The 18,104-nt window shown below is 43.6% G+C and overlaps 1 pseudogene; it reads left to right on the top strand.

Annotated features, from left to right (window-relative positions):
* The first annotated feature begins 914 nt into the window (after nt 1–914).
* On the top strand, nt 915–2,649 carry LOC101663246 (annotated as a pseudogene).
* The last annotated feature ends 15,455 nt before the right edge of the window (nt 2,650–18,104 follow it).

Below are 18,104 nucleotides of genomic sequence, written 5' to 3'. Positions count from 1 at the left end.
GTTGCTACTTCATCACTGTCATTTTGCTACTATTATGAATCAGGCGACCCCTGTGAAAGGGTTGATCGACGCCCAAAGGGGTCATGACCCATGGGTTGAGAACCGCTGCTTTATACTCTTTCCTCTTTGTGGTTCCTGTTTGCATTTCCTCCTTCTTTCCCAACCCTCGGAATGTTGTCCTCAAAGGATTTGGTGATGTCTCCAAAGTTTTCATAACTTTTCCCCTGTATGTTCAACCTTTTAAACTTAACTCATTAAGTGAGTTAAGTTCCAGACCTGAAGGGCGACTAGGGGCCATGGTCTTGGAGGGTGGGGGTGTTCCCCTGATATCAGTCTTTATTTTTTTGACTTGCACATCTATTTTATTTCCATTAGAAAAATGAAAAGTTTGGTCTACTTTCTTCTTTGCTTCTGCCATTCAACTTGAATACTTTTTACTTCTATTCAAGTGGAATCAGGCTTATGGATCTGACTAATCAACATCCCTATATTAGTAGCACTTAATTCGATTAGGTATGCTCTATTATTTATCTGGTAGAGGAACTCATCTTGTCTACATGTGGCTTCCCGTCACTTTTATTTATCTGAGTAACTAAGTCATGAGTGAACCTTCTTCCACATTCAGGGAGGAGTGTCAATAAATGTGATTTATAAAACCAGCAGCTGAATTCGTCATCTGATCTTTAACTCAGGTTGAGCTCCCCTCTCACATAGAATTTCCAAAGAAATCATAGGATTATTTGGGTCAAATTTCCACTTCAAGCATCATCTACAAAAATGAAATGTTCGTTTAAAAATATTTTGACAATTCCAGGTCCCACAACACCAGTGCCATGCTGATGCATGCCGATGCATGCTAAAGCCATGCTGATGCGATTGGCCCTTGCTTGGTCTGTTATTGCTTCAATCTGAACATGGGCTTCTTTGGGCAAAGCAGCAACTTGGTAAGCAGCACTAGCAAGAAAATGACTCTGGAAACACTGTAGATGTTATTGGCAGTCACACAGTCCTTTATATCAGCCAGGTGCACAGCTGTCTTAATCACATTGGTGAAGTCACAGCCGGCAGCTTCCAGGATTTCACCGATGTTTGGAAAAGCTTGTTTAGTTTCTTCTGCCACCCAGCCTGGCGCAAGCTGTCTATTTGCAGGGTTCATACCCACTTGTCCCAAAATTTACACGGTCCTTTCGACCAACAGACTTGGACTGTAGGGACCAGTGGCCTCTGGGGCTTTGGTGGTGCTGATCACCTTTCTGATCAAGGACCACACGACTAACCCTTTTGTCCCACGGAGTCTGAAAAGAGCGAACACCTATGCCCGCCTCACTCACTTCTCCCTGAACTGTGATTATCAGTCGGGACCAAAAGACCCATTGATGGCTTTTGCGATTTTGAATTCTGTTCCACATTTTCTTCCTACTCAGTCCAGAACTTTCTAATATGATCCAAACTTTTCAACATTATTCTAGCCAACAGAATCAACAAAGCATCAAAAAAAAAATCATTCATCATGGTCAAGTAGGATTCATACCAGGTATACAAGGATGGATTATTATTAGAAAAACAATCAATGTAAACTACCACATAAACAAAATAAAGAGTAAGAACCATGTGCTTCTATGAATCGATACAGAAAAGGCATTTGATAACATTCATCATCCATTCTCAATAACAACACTCAATAAAATAGGAAGGAAGGGAAAATCCTCCACACAATAAAGACCATATATGCAAAACCAGTGGCTGCTCCCTCACTTAATGGAGATAAATTGGGAACCAAACAGGGTTGTCCTTTATCACCACTCTTATTTAATATAGTCCTGGAAGTCTTAGCCAGAGTTTAAGACATCAAAAAGGTATTAAAGGCACAGAAGAAATTAAAACTCTCTTTCCTTGCAGATGATAAAATCCTATATATAGAAAACTCCAAGGATTCAATTTTTAAAACTGCTGGAACAAATGGAAAAATATGGCAAGGTAGCAGGCTATAGGTTCAACACACAGTAATCAAGTGGATTCTTGTGGATTCAAGAAGAGGACTCTGAAGACACATTTCTGATACTTCAATGATGGCACTTCAGTCGCGGTTCTGGGCATTGTTGTCAGTGTGCAGAAAGCCCAGTAACTAATTCTCCCCTGTCTTTCTCAGATGACTTCCCCAGCACCTCCCCAATAAATGGCGTGGGTGTCGGGCCCTGTCAACCAGTCCCCAGCCGGCGAGGACTCCTGAAGTGAACCCTGTGGAAAACGAAGGTGTTGCCCCCGAGGTCACAAACCAGAATCCCTGAAATCTGGAGCTCTTGGCAGGAGCCACGAAAGAGGGCGGTTAGGGAACAGTGTGGGCCTTTCCGGAGTTCTGGCACGGATTGCGAGTTATAAGGACTCAGCATCATGTCGAAGCATTTGTTGAGCATTGGAATCGCATGTGGTCTCACCATCCACTGGTGGATGGCCTATTAAAAAGCACCTGTATCGGACCACAAATGTGGTGGCTTGTGGGAGTACAGGATAGAGCAATGCTTACGGGCAGGGATCAACTTCATAGTCTACCAGCCCACCCCTTGGGAGGCAGCCTCAGACCAGCGACTGCAAAATGCTATGATAGAAGGTGGGGTGGTGCTACAGGAACCTTGAATAATCTATCAGTAGAATAGAAACCATCATTGTTTTGAACTTGTAAATACAAAACAGACAGCATTGGGACCCATCAGAAGAAAGCATCGAGAACACCACCAGCTTGGAAGTTTGATAACATGAAGTCATATAACAGTGGGCTATTGTTTATAATACACCTCACACTCCCCTTACGCCGCCCCCCTCCCCACAAAAAAGAAGAGGACTCCAAAAAGGAAATTAAAAGAAAAATACCATTCACCGTAACTACTTGAAAGATAAAATATCTAGGAATAAATCTTATCAGAGAAAGAAAACACGTATACAAAGAAAACGATAAAACACTCCTATAAGAAACTAAAAGAGACTTCCAGAAATGGAGGAATGTCCTGTGCTTCTGCATAGAAAGACTAAACATAGTGAAAATTTCAATGTTAACAAAGGCAATTAATAATTCATTGTGATTCTGATCCAAATCCCAGCACAATTCTTTAAGGAAATGGGAAAACTCATCACCAACTTTATGTGGCAAGAAAAGAAACCCAGGATAAGCACAACACTATTAAGAGTCAAAACAAAGCAGAGGTCTTTCACTCTCAGACTTTAAACCCCATTTATAGCCATGATCATCAAAACGGTTTGCTTCTGGTACAACGATAGACAGGAGGACCAATGGACTAGAACTGAGAACTCAGAAATAGAACCAAGGACCTGAAGACACCAGGTCTTTGATAAAGAACTAAATCACATTAAATGAGTAAGAGGTAACATTTTCAATGAAGTTGGATCTCCACCTGCAAAAGAATGAAACAGGACCCGTACCTCACACCATGTGCAACAATAAATTCGAGATGGATTAAAAACCTTAAAATAAACCCTAGAACCATAATGACCATCCGTGAAAAAATAGGGACAAATTTAAGGGCCCTCATCCAAGGCATAAAAACACTACTGAACATAATGAAAAAGTCACATTATAAAAGACAAAACAAGGCAGGGACCTTCTGAAAACACATTTATCCACATCAAAAGACTTCATCAAAAGAGTAAAAAGAGAACACATTAGGAAAAAAATATTTAACAATGCAATAGCAGGTAAGGCTAATTTCAAAACAATGCCTTAATTAGAAAAACATAAGTAACCCAATCCAAAATGGGCACAAGACATAGTCAATTTATTAAGATTACATCAGACCAATAATCTTATGGAGAAATGGTTGTGCCCCTTAATTAGAAGAGAAATACAAATTTAAACATCGACACTCAGCATTGAAAAAATCGGAAAATAATCAATGCTAGAGAGGAGGTGGAGAGATCGGAATGCTCATACACAGCTGAGAGGATTTTAGAATTTTGCAACCACTATGGAAACCAGTATGGTGCTAAGTTAGGTAGGGTTCTCTAGAGAAACAAGCCCAGGAGACTTATGATTTTATATCTATATCTATAAAGCAAGAAGGAATATAATGGCTAATTAGTCCACACAGCCGTACAAAGAGCTCAGTTCGACTCACTTTTGTAGAGCAGTTAATAAACTGAAGGTCCTTCAACTCACGTGGGCTGCCAGTCCAAAGTCAAGGAAGTAGATAGAGGAGCCTACCCTCAGGTAAGCCGACAGCAGGTTGGGGCAGCAACAGTCAGTAGCTCAAAGAGCATAGGGAAGCCAGCCCCATGGGGTCTCGAGCTCCAGCACTGCACCACATTGATAAGATCCACCAGCAGCATGGGGAGGCAGGTCTTTAAGGAGCGACAAGATCCACAGGGAGTGCAGCACACAGTTGAGGCAAAGAACTAGTTTAAGCAGCAGCACGCTAGTCTGATCACCTGAGAGAAAGAGAGAAGGGCCACGCCTTGGAAAACCATTTATTTCATTGCCCTCCAATCAAGCTGCGACCTGACCAAACTCTGCCCACATGTTCCTATGAAAGCTTAGTTGGCACTATGAACCTAACCATCGCAGGTGCTTCCTTAAACAAAGGCAAATCCAAATACCTTATGATCCGTAATCTCTCTACTTGGTAAAGAGCCTAAAGAAATAAAGAATAAAGCACGAACAAAGATGTGCACACCTGTATTTATTGTAGCAATTTCTATAATAGCTCAAAGATGGAAGTCATCAAAAACCCTGTTCACAGAGGAATGGACAAACTCTGGTACATGCATACAGTGGAATATTATGCACCCTTAAAAACAGTGACGAGTCTGTGGAACACCTTAAGGCATGGACTAAATTAGAGAAGTGTATGCTCAGCAGATTAAGTCACTCTCACAAAGTTAAATATTCTGTGACACCATTATTATAAAGGAAAAGAGAAAAATGGTTTTCACACCAAAGGATACGACTTTAAAGACTACGATGAGGGGGGAGGGGCCAGGGAGAGGGAAGGGACAACAACGTAAGGAGGAAGGGTGGAAAAAGAAAACATTAGAACAAAAAAGAACCACATATACGGGTGGGGGTGGGGGTGGCTATAAAAACTTCCAGGGGGACAAAATGGACTCCATGGGAACACCAGTCGCTGTTTGTTATTTGCAGTCAGGAATCTGATCCCCATGTAGTTGGTGCAGGCTGGGGGTGAGGTGGGTGCATATAGTGTCAGTTCTTGCACACCCAGGGTGATCAGTGACAGGTCAAATATCTAACACTGTGAGGACAAGGCTCTGACCTCAGACAGTGTGCAGGAGCTGGGCCAGTGAGTAGGTGGGTGAGGGTGTGGCCTGGCCACCCCTCTTGTCACCAGGAGGTTGGTGGGGGGGGGGGGCACAAGAAAGGATCTACGTTTCTCTTTGTCAGCCACCAGTGCTAGTGCTCAGCACACTGAATTGATGACCTCCACCTTGTGTCAGGCCCACCTAGGTTCACCTGTCTGTCTCCTCTCTGGCTATTTTTGTTCAGCCTCTTTTACCCGTCAGTATTCAACCCACTTCTCTGTCTTTTCCTCTGAAGCTCGGGGTTCCAGGATTATCATTTGTAGCTCTTTCATCTGATTTCTCATGTCTTTGTTGTAGCACGTCTATGTTGCATGTTGGCTTCATCCCCCATCTTGCTGAAAGTCCCCAGTACTCACTTGATTTTTGTCCTTGTGCAACTTACTAGTTTCTTTCTAAAATCAAGTTCACCTTCCAGAGATGCAGATGTTTTCACTGTTGTAGAGAGTCTTAAGAATATAGTGCACACTCTAAAATTAGCGCCTTCCCCCAAAGTGGTTTCAAATGTTTTGGACAGTGGCAGCATCACTGAGATCACTGGCCACCCCCCACCCCCCATTGCTCCCCACCTCCTGATGTCTGGGCTCAGGTACATTTGTTTCAACTCCAACAGCAGCAGCCAGGTTCATTACTTCCCACGCTTATCTTTAGATAAACATACTGCTATTGAGTCAATTCTGACTCATAGGGACCCTATATCTTTAGACAGAAGCTGTCATTTCAAAACAAATCCTAACCACCTCATGCATGTAACTGTAAATCTCTGAACGCCTGTCTTTGTAGGGAGGATTCAAGGGGGAAGACTAGCTCTTGGCAGGCTCTTTGGCCTGCTCCTAGCATTCATTCACATGTTGGGACCACCTTGAACTCAGGAATGGACGTGGAGGGAAAAGTCAAAAGCAGACGTTAGAGGAGTTGGTGAATGAATACATACTAGGAAAATTGTTTCCTTGCGCCAGAACTCCCCGCTGATTCCTTTCACTTTCTCAGTCTCTGATTCCCAGGGGCCTCCGGTCACATATGACAAATGGCTGATCATCCAAGCGAAGTGACCTGCCATTCAATAAGCCATCTCTCAGCCACGTTAGAAGGAGCTCATTTTTCTCCGTAGGGATCTATTCTCCCTTCATCTGTATGAATATCCCAAATGGGGTTCATTGAGGCCTTCACCTCCGCCCAGGGAAGACAAATTCCTCTAACCTGCCTACTGGATCTTTCTTCCTTGTCGAAAGAAGGTCTTAGAAGGGCTCTAAAGGTTTTATTGCTGTGAGTTCGGCTGGCCCAAATTACTCCCAAGTGCCCACTCCCCTTAGGGGTGTCCGGCTGAGAGAGGACCTATTCAAATTGGGGCCTGCATTGAGGCTGCCGACAAAGACCAATTAGTCTTGATTGTGCTGCTGCATTTGGAGGGTGACCACCCTCAGACCACCAACTGATGCCCCCAAAGTGCTCATCCCACCCAGAAGTCAGCGCTCTCTCTCCTCCATCCCAGCCTGGCTTCACATGACCTCTGGGTCAAAGGCCTCTCTCCTGCCCTTGCTTTCCCTCCTTCCAGGTTGTGGGTAGGGCTCTCCATCCCAATCGCATTCTTTCCCCGTTCTGTCTGAATGCGCGTCATGCGCCTAATGGGTATCCTGACAGCGAACAAAAAACACGCGAATCTTCCCTAGTGAAAATCCATGTGATCTCCCTTTGACCAATTTTACCCACCACATGGTAGTGTCCCTCCCCCACCTCAGCAGTAAACTTTACTCGGGGTGGGGTGGAACTCATGTCTAGTACTTGGATTCTTCAGCCGTTTGTCAAGTTAGACTTTTCTGTGCCTGGAAATGTGTTTAGGCACTGCGATGATAGTACCTTTCTCTCTGTCAAGCGCCATTATCCAGCCCCCGCCAAGAAGACCTACACTACAATGCCAAAAGTTGGTCATTTAAGACATAACTTCTGCTCTTTCAAGAGCTTGCTGCCTAGTAAGGGGTTAAAACCAAGAACACAACTGACCATGATAATAATCGCTATTTTCATTAAGCATTCAGTAGGCCCTGGCATCATGCTAAGTGTTACACACATTTCAATTAGCCCTCACAGGCCCACAAGCCTTTATTAAGAACTCAAAAAAGACAAGGCTTTAAAAACCCGAAGTTGATTCATATGAATTTTTCATAACTTATTTGGCTGTAAAAAACTGACCTGACCTGCCATAGGCTATTTGTCATCTTGATAGCATTTTGTAGAAGCCCTCATTTCCTCATTTGTTTTGCTATAGAAATCCTAAGTTGTTTGCTTTCAGGGTCTTATCCCAGACCTTCTGGGGGTGCTTTAAAATCTATATTTATGCCTTGTCTGACCTCTTCAAGTCTCTGAAAACCCTGAGTTCCCAAACTCTCATGGTCCTGAGATTGGAGGATAAGGAAACGATATACTAGCATCGCCTCCCACTTTACAAGCGCTGAAACAGAGGCTCCAAGAATCCAGGATTGAAACTCAGGGTGTCTGGCTCTAGCGCACAGGGCGCTTCCTAACCGCAGCATTCTACTACCTTATCTCATCAGAAATGACCACAAAGGAGGCTCTGACTGACTGAGAGCAGCAGGGGACCTGGAGAAGGAAAGGGAGCCTTCGGTTGTGAACTTAGTAAAAGCTCCGGGAAGGAGGATGCATCTGGAACTGTTCCTGGATGGAAAGAGTAGATAGTGAACAGGGGGAAAGTAATCTAACCAAGACACATATGGATAAACAACCTTGACTCTGGGAGGGCACATGCTGAAAATAAGGCTCTGGGAAGGTAGAATAGGGCCAAATAAACAAGTACAAGGGCCGGCATGACTAGAGCAGGGAGTTCTGAATGAGAACCAATTATGTTGCCCTTGAGGATCCTACAGCACTTTCGAGTACCATGTCAGCCTGCCTCTATCCTGCCTTAGGGGAGTGAAGAGCAGATCTAAACAGCAACTTTTTTTTCTTTCTCATTTCATTTCATTTTTTTACTAAGCAGATTTAAGGGATAGGTTGAAAAGGCAGCCAAGAAAGTGAGGGCGAGCCCAGAAGCAGCCCGGCCATAAACATCTGTAGCAGAAGTATCGCTGCTGGGCTTTGTTGCATCTTTGTAAGCAGAGTTAACATTTAACCCAGGAACTCACGCCTCACTGCAGCTGGCAGGGATTCAGTGGGACCCAGCCGGCACCCACAGGATAACTCCCAACCCCCCTCCTTCTGCGCTTAAACAACTGCCCCCCCTCCCCCCCGCCCCTCCTCCTTCCTCTCCTCCTTCTTCTCCCCCTCCCCTCTTATTTGGAATCCCTGTAAAGGCCTTGGGGGATACATCCATTACCAAGAATTAAACCGAGAATCGAAATCTGTTCCCTTTTGTCATGACTAATCAAAGCTCTAAATTGATATTTTAGAAATCAGGTCCAGTTCAGGAATAGTGAATTGAGTGTGTCTAATTACATTTTATAGTCATTTAACAGCTGTTAGATAATGTAATTTTGGGTTATGCCCAATTTGCCCTGAATGACTTTAATGGCATACATTGTATTTATTTTCCCTTTGGTAAAACAGTAAGCAAACATTGGGGAATCAATTGGGTCATGGAAAGAAGAAGCTGCGTATTTTTATAAAGCTGAAGGAGAGGACTTTTGTGAGAACAAAAATTTAAAAGAATAAGCCACACGTGCCGGCGTTGGCTTTCTTTCTCCAGCGTTTCCTTCAGGCGTTCTTGTTTGGGTTGTTTGAAATAACTATTTAATGAGCACACTACCTTTGCTTCTCAGCCACATCCGTACTGTTTGAAGCGAACCTCCGATTTGCCAAGACACCCTTGATTGACAAGCTAATGAACTTCCTCCTCCCTTCACCCTCCCCCAACCCCCCAAAATAATTATGTCCTTATGGCAAGAAAAAGTCACATTTCGAAGTGTCTGGTGTTTGAGTTCCATTCAAATAGAAACCTGTATCTCCAAGGTGAAGGTAAAGGTGAAAACGGACAGCAACACAGCTGCAGAGCGGAGAAAGTGGGCGGGATCCTTTCTACAGGATGCACTTCTACATTAGACTGCAAAGGAAAGTGATTGGTGGGGGGTTAGAAAAAAAAGGGTCAAGCTAATTGGAATGGTATATTATAAAAGGTCGGCTCTGTATTTTTCCATTCACTTGAAGCACTTGAAGCTCCCAGCAGCTGATATTGTACCCAGATCTAAGTGTTTGCTGCAGCCCACGTGGATCCTTTGTATTTGAAGTGAGCGCCGGAGAGGGGAGCAGAAAGGCGGGCTCTGTCTGAGGTTTGCTGGCTACCGTCCTTCCAGCCAGGGCTTGACCCAGCATTGTCCTGCCTTCCCCATTCGCTTCCTATAACCTGCGTGGGAGGGACAGCCACATGGATGGGCCCTTTCTCTAGAAGAGGGCTAGTTATTTTGCAGTTTGTCAAGAGGAGGCGGCTAATTTCATCCCTATTAGCTCTCCGATCCCTGTAGACCCTGGGCAGTGGAGTGCCAGGAGGGGGAGGGGAAGGAGGGCCAGGTCCACCCCAGGTGCAGGCAATAAGGGAGGGTGCCACATTGCCTGTGGCGAATTCAAAACCAATAATAAACCCGGCTACACGTCGAGCTGCTTTTCATGTTCATCATGTGATAAAGATACTCCTTGCTGCAGGGTCCCCTGCTCCCTGCTCTGGCCCCTCCCCCCTTGAGCACTCCCTCGGAATCCTCACATAAAAGGAGAGTGGGGGGGGGGGGGCGGGCTCCCAAGCGCTCAAATCTGAACCCTCTGCCAAGGATATGGGCATTACCCTGTGATGCCTGGTGTCTCCGAGAGGCCCTGAGTAGCAGCAGCTAGCACGTTGGCATCCCTGTGCTTCAGCCATCGCAGGGCGATGCTCACCATCGCGGGAGCTCTGGCCAGTGTGGGGCTGGCTTCTCTCCCGGCCAATGTTTGAAGCTCTATTCGTTTCCTAAAGCGTGTTGTGGTTCCTTTAGTTGAGAGAGCCTTCTGTTGAGGACTTGAGGACAAGTTGCCTAGGACTAACTTGAGGACATGAAAGTTACACCACCCAGGGGCTTCCTTCTGCCAACAGTCACTGTCTCCAGACAAAGCATATGGGCTTTGGACCTTCCCTGCTTCAGGGTAAATAAGCTCCTGACCCAGAGCGCTAGCCCCAGGAGTTAGTGGAGCCTGGGGGGTTTCGATTTGGGGTAACTTTAATCTTGGGGTCCTAGAGCCTAACCCCAAATGTCAACATTTCTCCTCAGGGGTGTGAACTCTGAGTTGCAGGTTTGACTCTCTCTATGCAGAAGGGATGGGGGTGGGGGGCAGTCCTTAGGTAGTGCAAGTTGTTCACATACTCAACTGCTGCTCCCTGAAGGGCTGGAGGTAGAAGTCCAATCAGTGGTGCCTCAGGAGAAAGGCCTGGCAATCTACTCTTGGAAAAATAGCCACTGACAGGTTGTTTGAAGCAGTTGTTTTGTTGTTGCTGTTGTTGTGGTTTTTTTAATAAGCATTTTATTAGGGGCTCATATAACTCATCAGTCTGTACATACGTCATCTGTGTCCAGCACTTTAGTACATATGTTGATTTCATCATTCTTACGACACCCACTTTCCACTTGAGCCCCTGGTGTCAGCTCATTTTTCCCCTTCCCTTCCCTCTTCCCCCTCCCCCCAAACCTCCGATAATTTATAATTTATTATTATTTTATCATATCTTACCCCATCCCACATCTCCCTCGCCCACTTCTCCACTGTTCATCCCCCAGGGAGGAGGCCACATGTAGACCCTGTCCTCTGTTCCCCCTTTCTTCCTCTGCTTCCCTCCACCCTCCTGCCATTGCCACTCTCTCCACTGGTCCTGGGGGGTTCATCTGTCCTGGGTTCACTGTATTTCCAGTTCCTATATGTGCCAGTGCACCTCCTCCAGTCCAGCCGGATGTGTAAGGTAGAATTGGGATCATGGTAGTGGGGTGGAGGAAGCATTTAAGAATCAGAGGAAAATTGCATATTTCATCGTTCCTACACTGCACTCCGATTTGCTCCTCACCTCCCCGCAGTCCTTCTGCAAGGGGATGTCCAATTTCCCCCGGATGGGCCATTGGTCCCCACTCTGCACTCCCCCTCATTCACAATGTTATGATTTTTTTTTTGGTCTTTGATGCCTGGTACCTGACCCTTGTGCTGCCTTGTCATCTTACAGGCTGGTGAGCTTCTTCCATGTGGGCTTTGTTGTTTCTCAGTTAGATGACCCCTTGTTTATCTTCCAGCATGTGGGACCCCAGATTCTGTGTAATTTGACAGCTTGGCACCATCAGCTTTCTTCACCGCATTTGCTTATTCACCCGCTTTGTCTTCAGCATTTGTGTTGGGGTAGGCTGGTGTGCATCTTCCTTGTGGGTTTTGTTGTTTCTTAGCTAGATGGCTGTCTGTTTGTCTTCAAGCCTGTAAGACCCCAGATGCTGTATCATTTGATAGCTGGGCACCATCTGCTTTCTTCCCCACTTTTGCTAATGTTTTTGACGCAGATGAGGTTCAGAATCATCTCCATAGTAACTGGCATATGTGAAAGAGGGTATACCTATGCTTGAGTCAAGGAGCTGCTAAACCTATGCAACCATCTGGACAGTCCATAGAGAGGTAAGGTTAAGTTGACACCAGGTGACTTTGCATGGGGATTCCCAAGTACACCTAACTACAACGAATGGTCTCCTTTTCCTTTATCTCTTGGGAAATGACGTAAACTCTGTGCCCGCTCCTTACAAAAATGCACAGTGCAGTGCTATTGTCAATTCTGACTCATAGCAACCTCATGTATAAAAGAATGAAACACTGCCCGGTCCTGCTCCATCCTCACAATTGCTCCTGTGTTTGAGCCTATTGTTGCGACGTATCAATCCATCTTGTCGAGGGCCTTCCTCTTTTCCATTGCCCCTCTGCTTTACCAAGCATGATTGTCTGTGGTAGTTACATAATATGGTGTCAACTTGAGACTATTAAGAGTAAAGGGGTGGAGTCTAGTCTGTCAATCCAGTCGAAGCTTGATGACCTCATTTGGAGGTGCAACGGAGGCCAGACACTCGCTCTACTTGACATTCCTGTTGACAAGCCACATGGAGACACACTGATGGAGTCAGAGCCCTGGAGCTGGAGGAGCCACGTGGAGACCCACACCAGCACTGAGATGCTTCCACTGCTGCTGGATCTACAAGACTTTCCACCTGCTTTATGGATCATTGCATGTGCTTCGTGAGTCTGTAGAATAATTCATGGACTAGTATGAGACATAAGGACTAATATTGTACTTATGGGCTTGTTCTGGACTGGGCTGGGAAGTTTTCCTAATATATAATTACTCTTTTATATAAGGCTCTTTCTTATACACATATGAGTATCTATGAATTTGTTTCTCTAGTCTACCCAGACTGATACAATTTCCTTCTCCATTCACTGGTCTCTCCTGACAATATGTTCAAAGTATGTAAGATGATGTCTTGCCATCCTTGCCTCTAAGGAGCACTCTGGCCTTACTTCTTCCAAGACACACGTGTTTGTCCTTTCAGTAGTCCATAGTACATTCAGTATTCTTCTGCAGCACCAAATTTAAATGCATCAATTCTTCTATGGTCCTTGATGTAGAGGAAAGCCCTCAACAAGAGGGATTGACACAGTGACTGCATCAATGGACTTGGGCATAGGAACAATTGTGAGGATGGAAAAGGACTGCACAGGGTTTCGTTCTGTTGTGTGTAGAGTCACTGTGGGTCAGAGCCAACCCAATGGCATCTAACAACAACATGAGGATATTGAAAAAGCATGGCTTGGGTCAGACATACTTTAGTCTTCAAAGTAACTCCTTTGCTTTTCAATACCTGAAGAGGTCTTGTGCAGCAGATTTACCCAGTAAATGTGCTGTTTGATTTCTTGACTGCTGCTTTCATGAGCACTGATTGTGAATCCAAACAAGACAAAATCCTTGACAACTTCAATCATTTCTCCGTTTATCATAATGCTACTCATTGGTATAGTTGGAGGACTTTGATTTCTTTATATTGAGTTGTAAGCCATACTGAAGGATGCAATCCTTGATCTTCATCAGCAAATGCTTCAAGTCCTCCTCACTTTAAGCAAGTAAACTTCTGTTATCTCCCCATCTTCATATAGCAAGTTGTTAATAAACCTTCCTCCAATACTCTAGATATGCCCTAAATTTTCCAGGCTTCTTAACTGAGTTCACTGATGCAAAAAGAATAATATCGAGGATCAAATTCTCTACTAGGCATAGAAGATACAGAGCCGAGCATCCACAGTGCTTTAAGGGCCCATTGAAATGTTTTAATTTATTTTAAAGTCAGAAGGGAAAATAAACTGATAGGTTACAGGAAACATTTTAATATGCAATATCATATATTCATTTTTGTCTATGCCAAGACATTTGGAAGGCAGCTACCTGGCCAACCAACTGCACATTCGAAAGAAAGGTGATCCATCAGAATGCAGAAATTATGGAAGAATATCAATAATGTCACATGTAAACAAAAATTTTATGAAGATACTCCAACAATAATTGTAGCAGCATATTGACAAAGTGCTTTTTTAAAAATCCAAGTTGTATTTAGAAGAGGATATTGAATGAGGAGGGATATCATTGCAGCCATCAAGCGAATCTTGAAGGAATGCAGAGAGTACCAGGAATATGATTATCTGTTGTTTTGATTATGCAAATACAATCAACTGTGTGGATCACAACAAACTTTGAATAGCATTGGGAAGAATGGGAACTCCAGAACTCGTCCTTGTGCTAACACAGAACCTGTACATAGACCAAGAGGCAGTACGTCAACAGAACAAGGGCTATTGATTAGTTTAAAATCAGGAAAGGTGTGCATCAGGGTTGTATCCTTTCACCATCCTTCTCTATGCTGAACAATCAGAGATGCTGGACTATATGAAGAAAAATGCCTCAGGATTGGAGGAAGGCTCATTAACAACCTGCAATATACAGATGACACAACCCTGCTTGCTGAAAGAGGACTTGAAGCACTTACTGATGAAGATCAAAGGCTACAGCCTCCAGTATGAATTACACCTCAATGTAAAGTAAACAAAAGTCCTTCCAACTGGACTAACAGACAATATCCTGATAAATGGAGAAAATACTGAACTTATCAAGGATTTCATTTTATTTTGACCAACAATCAACTGTCATGGAAACCGCAATCAGGAAATCAAATGCCATATTAGGCAAATCTGTTGCACAAAACTTCTTTAAAGTGTTGAAGAGCAAAGACATCACATTGAGGTCTCAGGTGCCCCTTATCTAAGCCATGGCATTTTCAGTTGCCTCCTATGGATGTGAAAGTTGGACGTTGAATAAGGAAGACTGAAAAATAATCCATGCATTTGAATTATGGTGCTAGTGAAGACCATCAAAAGTATTTGGGACTGCCTAAAGAACAAATCTGTCCTGGGAGAAGTTCACCAGAACGCTCCTTAGAAACCATTATGACCCTCTACCAAGCATGATGTCCATCTCCAGGGATCTGTCTTTCCTGATAATGAGTCCAAAGCACGTGAGACAAAGTCTCACCAGCCTTGCTTCCTCTTTTTTTTTCTTTCAATCATTTGTTGGGGGCTCTTACAGCTCTTATAACATTCCATACATCAATTGTATCAAGCAAATTTGTACATATGTTGCCATCATCTTTTCCAAAACATTTTCTACTTGAGCACTTGGTATAAGCTCCTCTTTCCCCCCCACTCTCCCCCACCCTCCCACCCTCGTGAATCCTTGATCAATTATATATTATTATTTCTTATCTTACACTATCTGTTGTCTGCCTTCACCCACATTTCTGTTATTCATCCCCTTTGGGGGTGGTGGTGATATAGATCCAACCTTGTGATGGGTTCCCCTTTCTCCCCCTTCCTCTCCCCAACCATCCCCCTAACCGTATGACATTGCTACTTCCACTACTGTTCCTGAATTCCATGTGTCCAGAGCTCTCATCTGTACCAATATGTGTTCTCCGGTCTAGCCAGATTTGCAAGTAGAACTGGGTCATGGTAGTGGGTGTGATGGGGGAGGAAGCATTCAGGAACTAGAAGAACACTGTGTGATTCGTCGGTGCTATACTGCACCTTGATTGAATCATCTCTTCCTTAAAAACCTGTGGGGGGATATCCAGTTGTCTACAGACGGACTTTGGGTCTCCACTCCAACCCTACTCTCATTCGCATCGATCAAGTTGTGTGTTATGGATCTTTTGATACCTGATACCCGATCCCATTGACACCTCACGATCACACAGGTTGGTGTGCTTGTGGGCTTATTTGCTTCTGTGCTAGATGGCACCTTGTTTAACTTCAAGCCTTTAAGACCTCAGATGCTATATATTTTGATAGCGGGGCACCATCTGTTCTCTTCACCATATTTGCTTATGAACCCATTTTGTCTTCAGTGATCTTTTAGGGAAGATGAGTTTCAAAGAGTGCCAGTTTCTTGTGTTAAGGGAAGCCTTAAGTAGAGGCTCAAAGTCAATCTACTATCTTTAAAAAAAAATTTATTGAGGGCTCTTACAACTCTTATCACAATCCATCCATCCATCCATTGTGTCAACCATTGTGCCATCCATTTGTTGCCATCACCGTTCTCAAAACATTTGCTTTCTACTTGAGCCCTTGGTATCAGCTCCTCATTTTTCCCTTCCCTCCCTCCTGAACCCTTGATAAATTATGAATTATTATTATTTTATCATGCCTTATACTCTCCATCTGCTATCTTAATACTTAACATATGGACATTGCCCTCTATCCCTTTCATTATTGATTAATATACAGTGAACCCTCGCCACTTCACGCTTCGACTTCCGCGGCTTTACGCTATCGCGGTTTTTGCGTAACAGCGCATGCTCTGTCATTACTGCCACTGATTGGCTCATACTGTACATGCTTGATGCCATAAATAATATAATAAATGATAAATGATCATTGTAACATCCAAAATGTTTTACTGTATTTTCCCTTTTTCATTTAATAAATTGGGTAATACGAGTGTAATGGTGACTAAAGGGTGTTTTTTCATGTCCTCTATGCTCTAACTACGAAAATATTTGATTTACAAATAAGGAATCCTACTTCGCGGAATTTCATTTATCACGGTAGGGTCTAGAACCGATTAACCGCGATAAACGAGGGTTCACTGTATTTACATATATACATGCATATAGCTATACCTATATAAGTAGCTTTGGCCTTTCATTTCTTTTCACCTTCCTTCTATCCCACTATCATGCTTCCCCTCCATTCACCAGCCTTGCTTCTAAGGAGCATTCTGGTTGTGCTACTTGCAACATAGATTTTTTTTCTGGAAGCTCATAGTGTTTTCAATATTCTTTGCGAGCATCATAACTCAAAGGCATCAACTCTTCTTTGGTCTTCCTTATTCACTTTCATGCGCACATGAGGCAACTGAAAAATATCATGGCTTGAGACAAGCACACCTTACTCCTTAAAGCTGTGGTTCCCAACCTTCCTAATGCCGTGACCCTTTCATACAGTTCCTCATGTTGTGGTGATCCCCAACCATAACATTATTTTCGTTGCTACTTCATAATTGTCATGTTGCTACTGATATGAATCAGGCGACTCCTGTGAAAGGGTCATTCAACCCCCAAAGAGGTCACGACCCACAGGCTGAGAATCGCTGCCTTAAAGTAACATCCTTGCTTGTGCTGCAGATTTGCCCAATGCAATACATTGTTTGACATGTAAGACAATTAGATAACACACACATACACGAGGGTAAGTAAAAAAGTATTGCTATAAAAGCACAGAGACCTTTATTAAACAAAACTATCAAACGTGAAGTCATTTTTTTCTTGACATAGCCTAAAGGTGTATACATTTCTGACAGCAGTGTTTTCATCTGTCTAACTCTGCAGCAGAGAATTAGGCAGTCTTTGATTTACACCACATCAAAACAGCAATTTTGGCATCCTCAAGGGACTCCGTTCCTTTAAAATGTTCATTGAGTTGGGGAACAGGAAATCTGAAGGGGCAAGATCAAGGTTGTAGGGTGAAGAAGATAAGGTTTCCCAACCAAGTACCTGTAGGACAGGCCTTGCTACTCTCAAAGACTGAGCTGCTATATGGTGATGGGAAAAAACTCCTTACTGCAACGTTCTTGGCCTTTTTCTCAGCAATGCAGTTTTCAAAACCAGTTTCCATAACCTTCTAGTTGCCCTCTTTGTCTTGAACATAATGCCCCAGGAGGTCCTCTTGGGCGTCATTGCTTTGATTGGACCTTTCTTTTGAAGGCAGCTTAATGAGACTAAGACAAGTGTATGACAGAGAGAACTAGTCTACAGCCATCTACTAATCACAAAGACGTGTAAACATGTTCTGCATGTATGAACTAGAACTCTAATATCAATAATGTTTTATTTATCTTGTAGGTGTATAAATAGACATACATATATACACATGCACACACTACAAAAGGCTTATACACAGAATATATGAAGAATTCTCCAAAATCAATAATAAACTAAAATGTCCCTAAATGGCAAAAGATTCGAAAAAAATGTATAAAAAATCTTATAGAGAGCATCAGTAAGCATATAAAAAGATGGTCAACATCATCAGTCATCAAAGCAATGTAAATTAAAACCAGAGTGAATTAATGGTTCGTATTGACATGTGTGTGTGATGACTGAGAAGAGGTGACCTTGTGTGGTGACATGAAATTACATATGACTCCTCTATCCATTTCTCTCTACTCCCACCAAATTATTGGGTAG

The sequence above is a fragment of the Echinops telfairi genome, unplaced genomic scaffold (assembly GCF_000313985.2).
Source record: "Echinops telfairi isolate 266 unplaced genomic scaffold, ASM31398v2 ScPeMD7_20;HRSCAF=75, whole genome shotgun sequence".
Lineage (NCBI taxonomy): Eukaryota > Metazoa > Chordata > Mammalia > Afrosoricida > Tenrecidae > Echinops > Echinops telfairi.
This window is presented reverse-complemented; position numbering and strand designations above follow the sequence as displayed.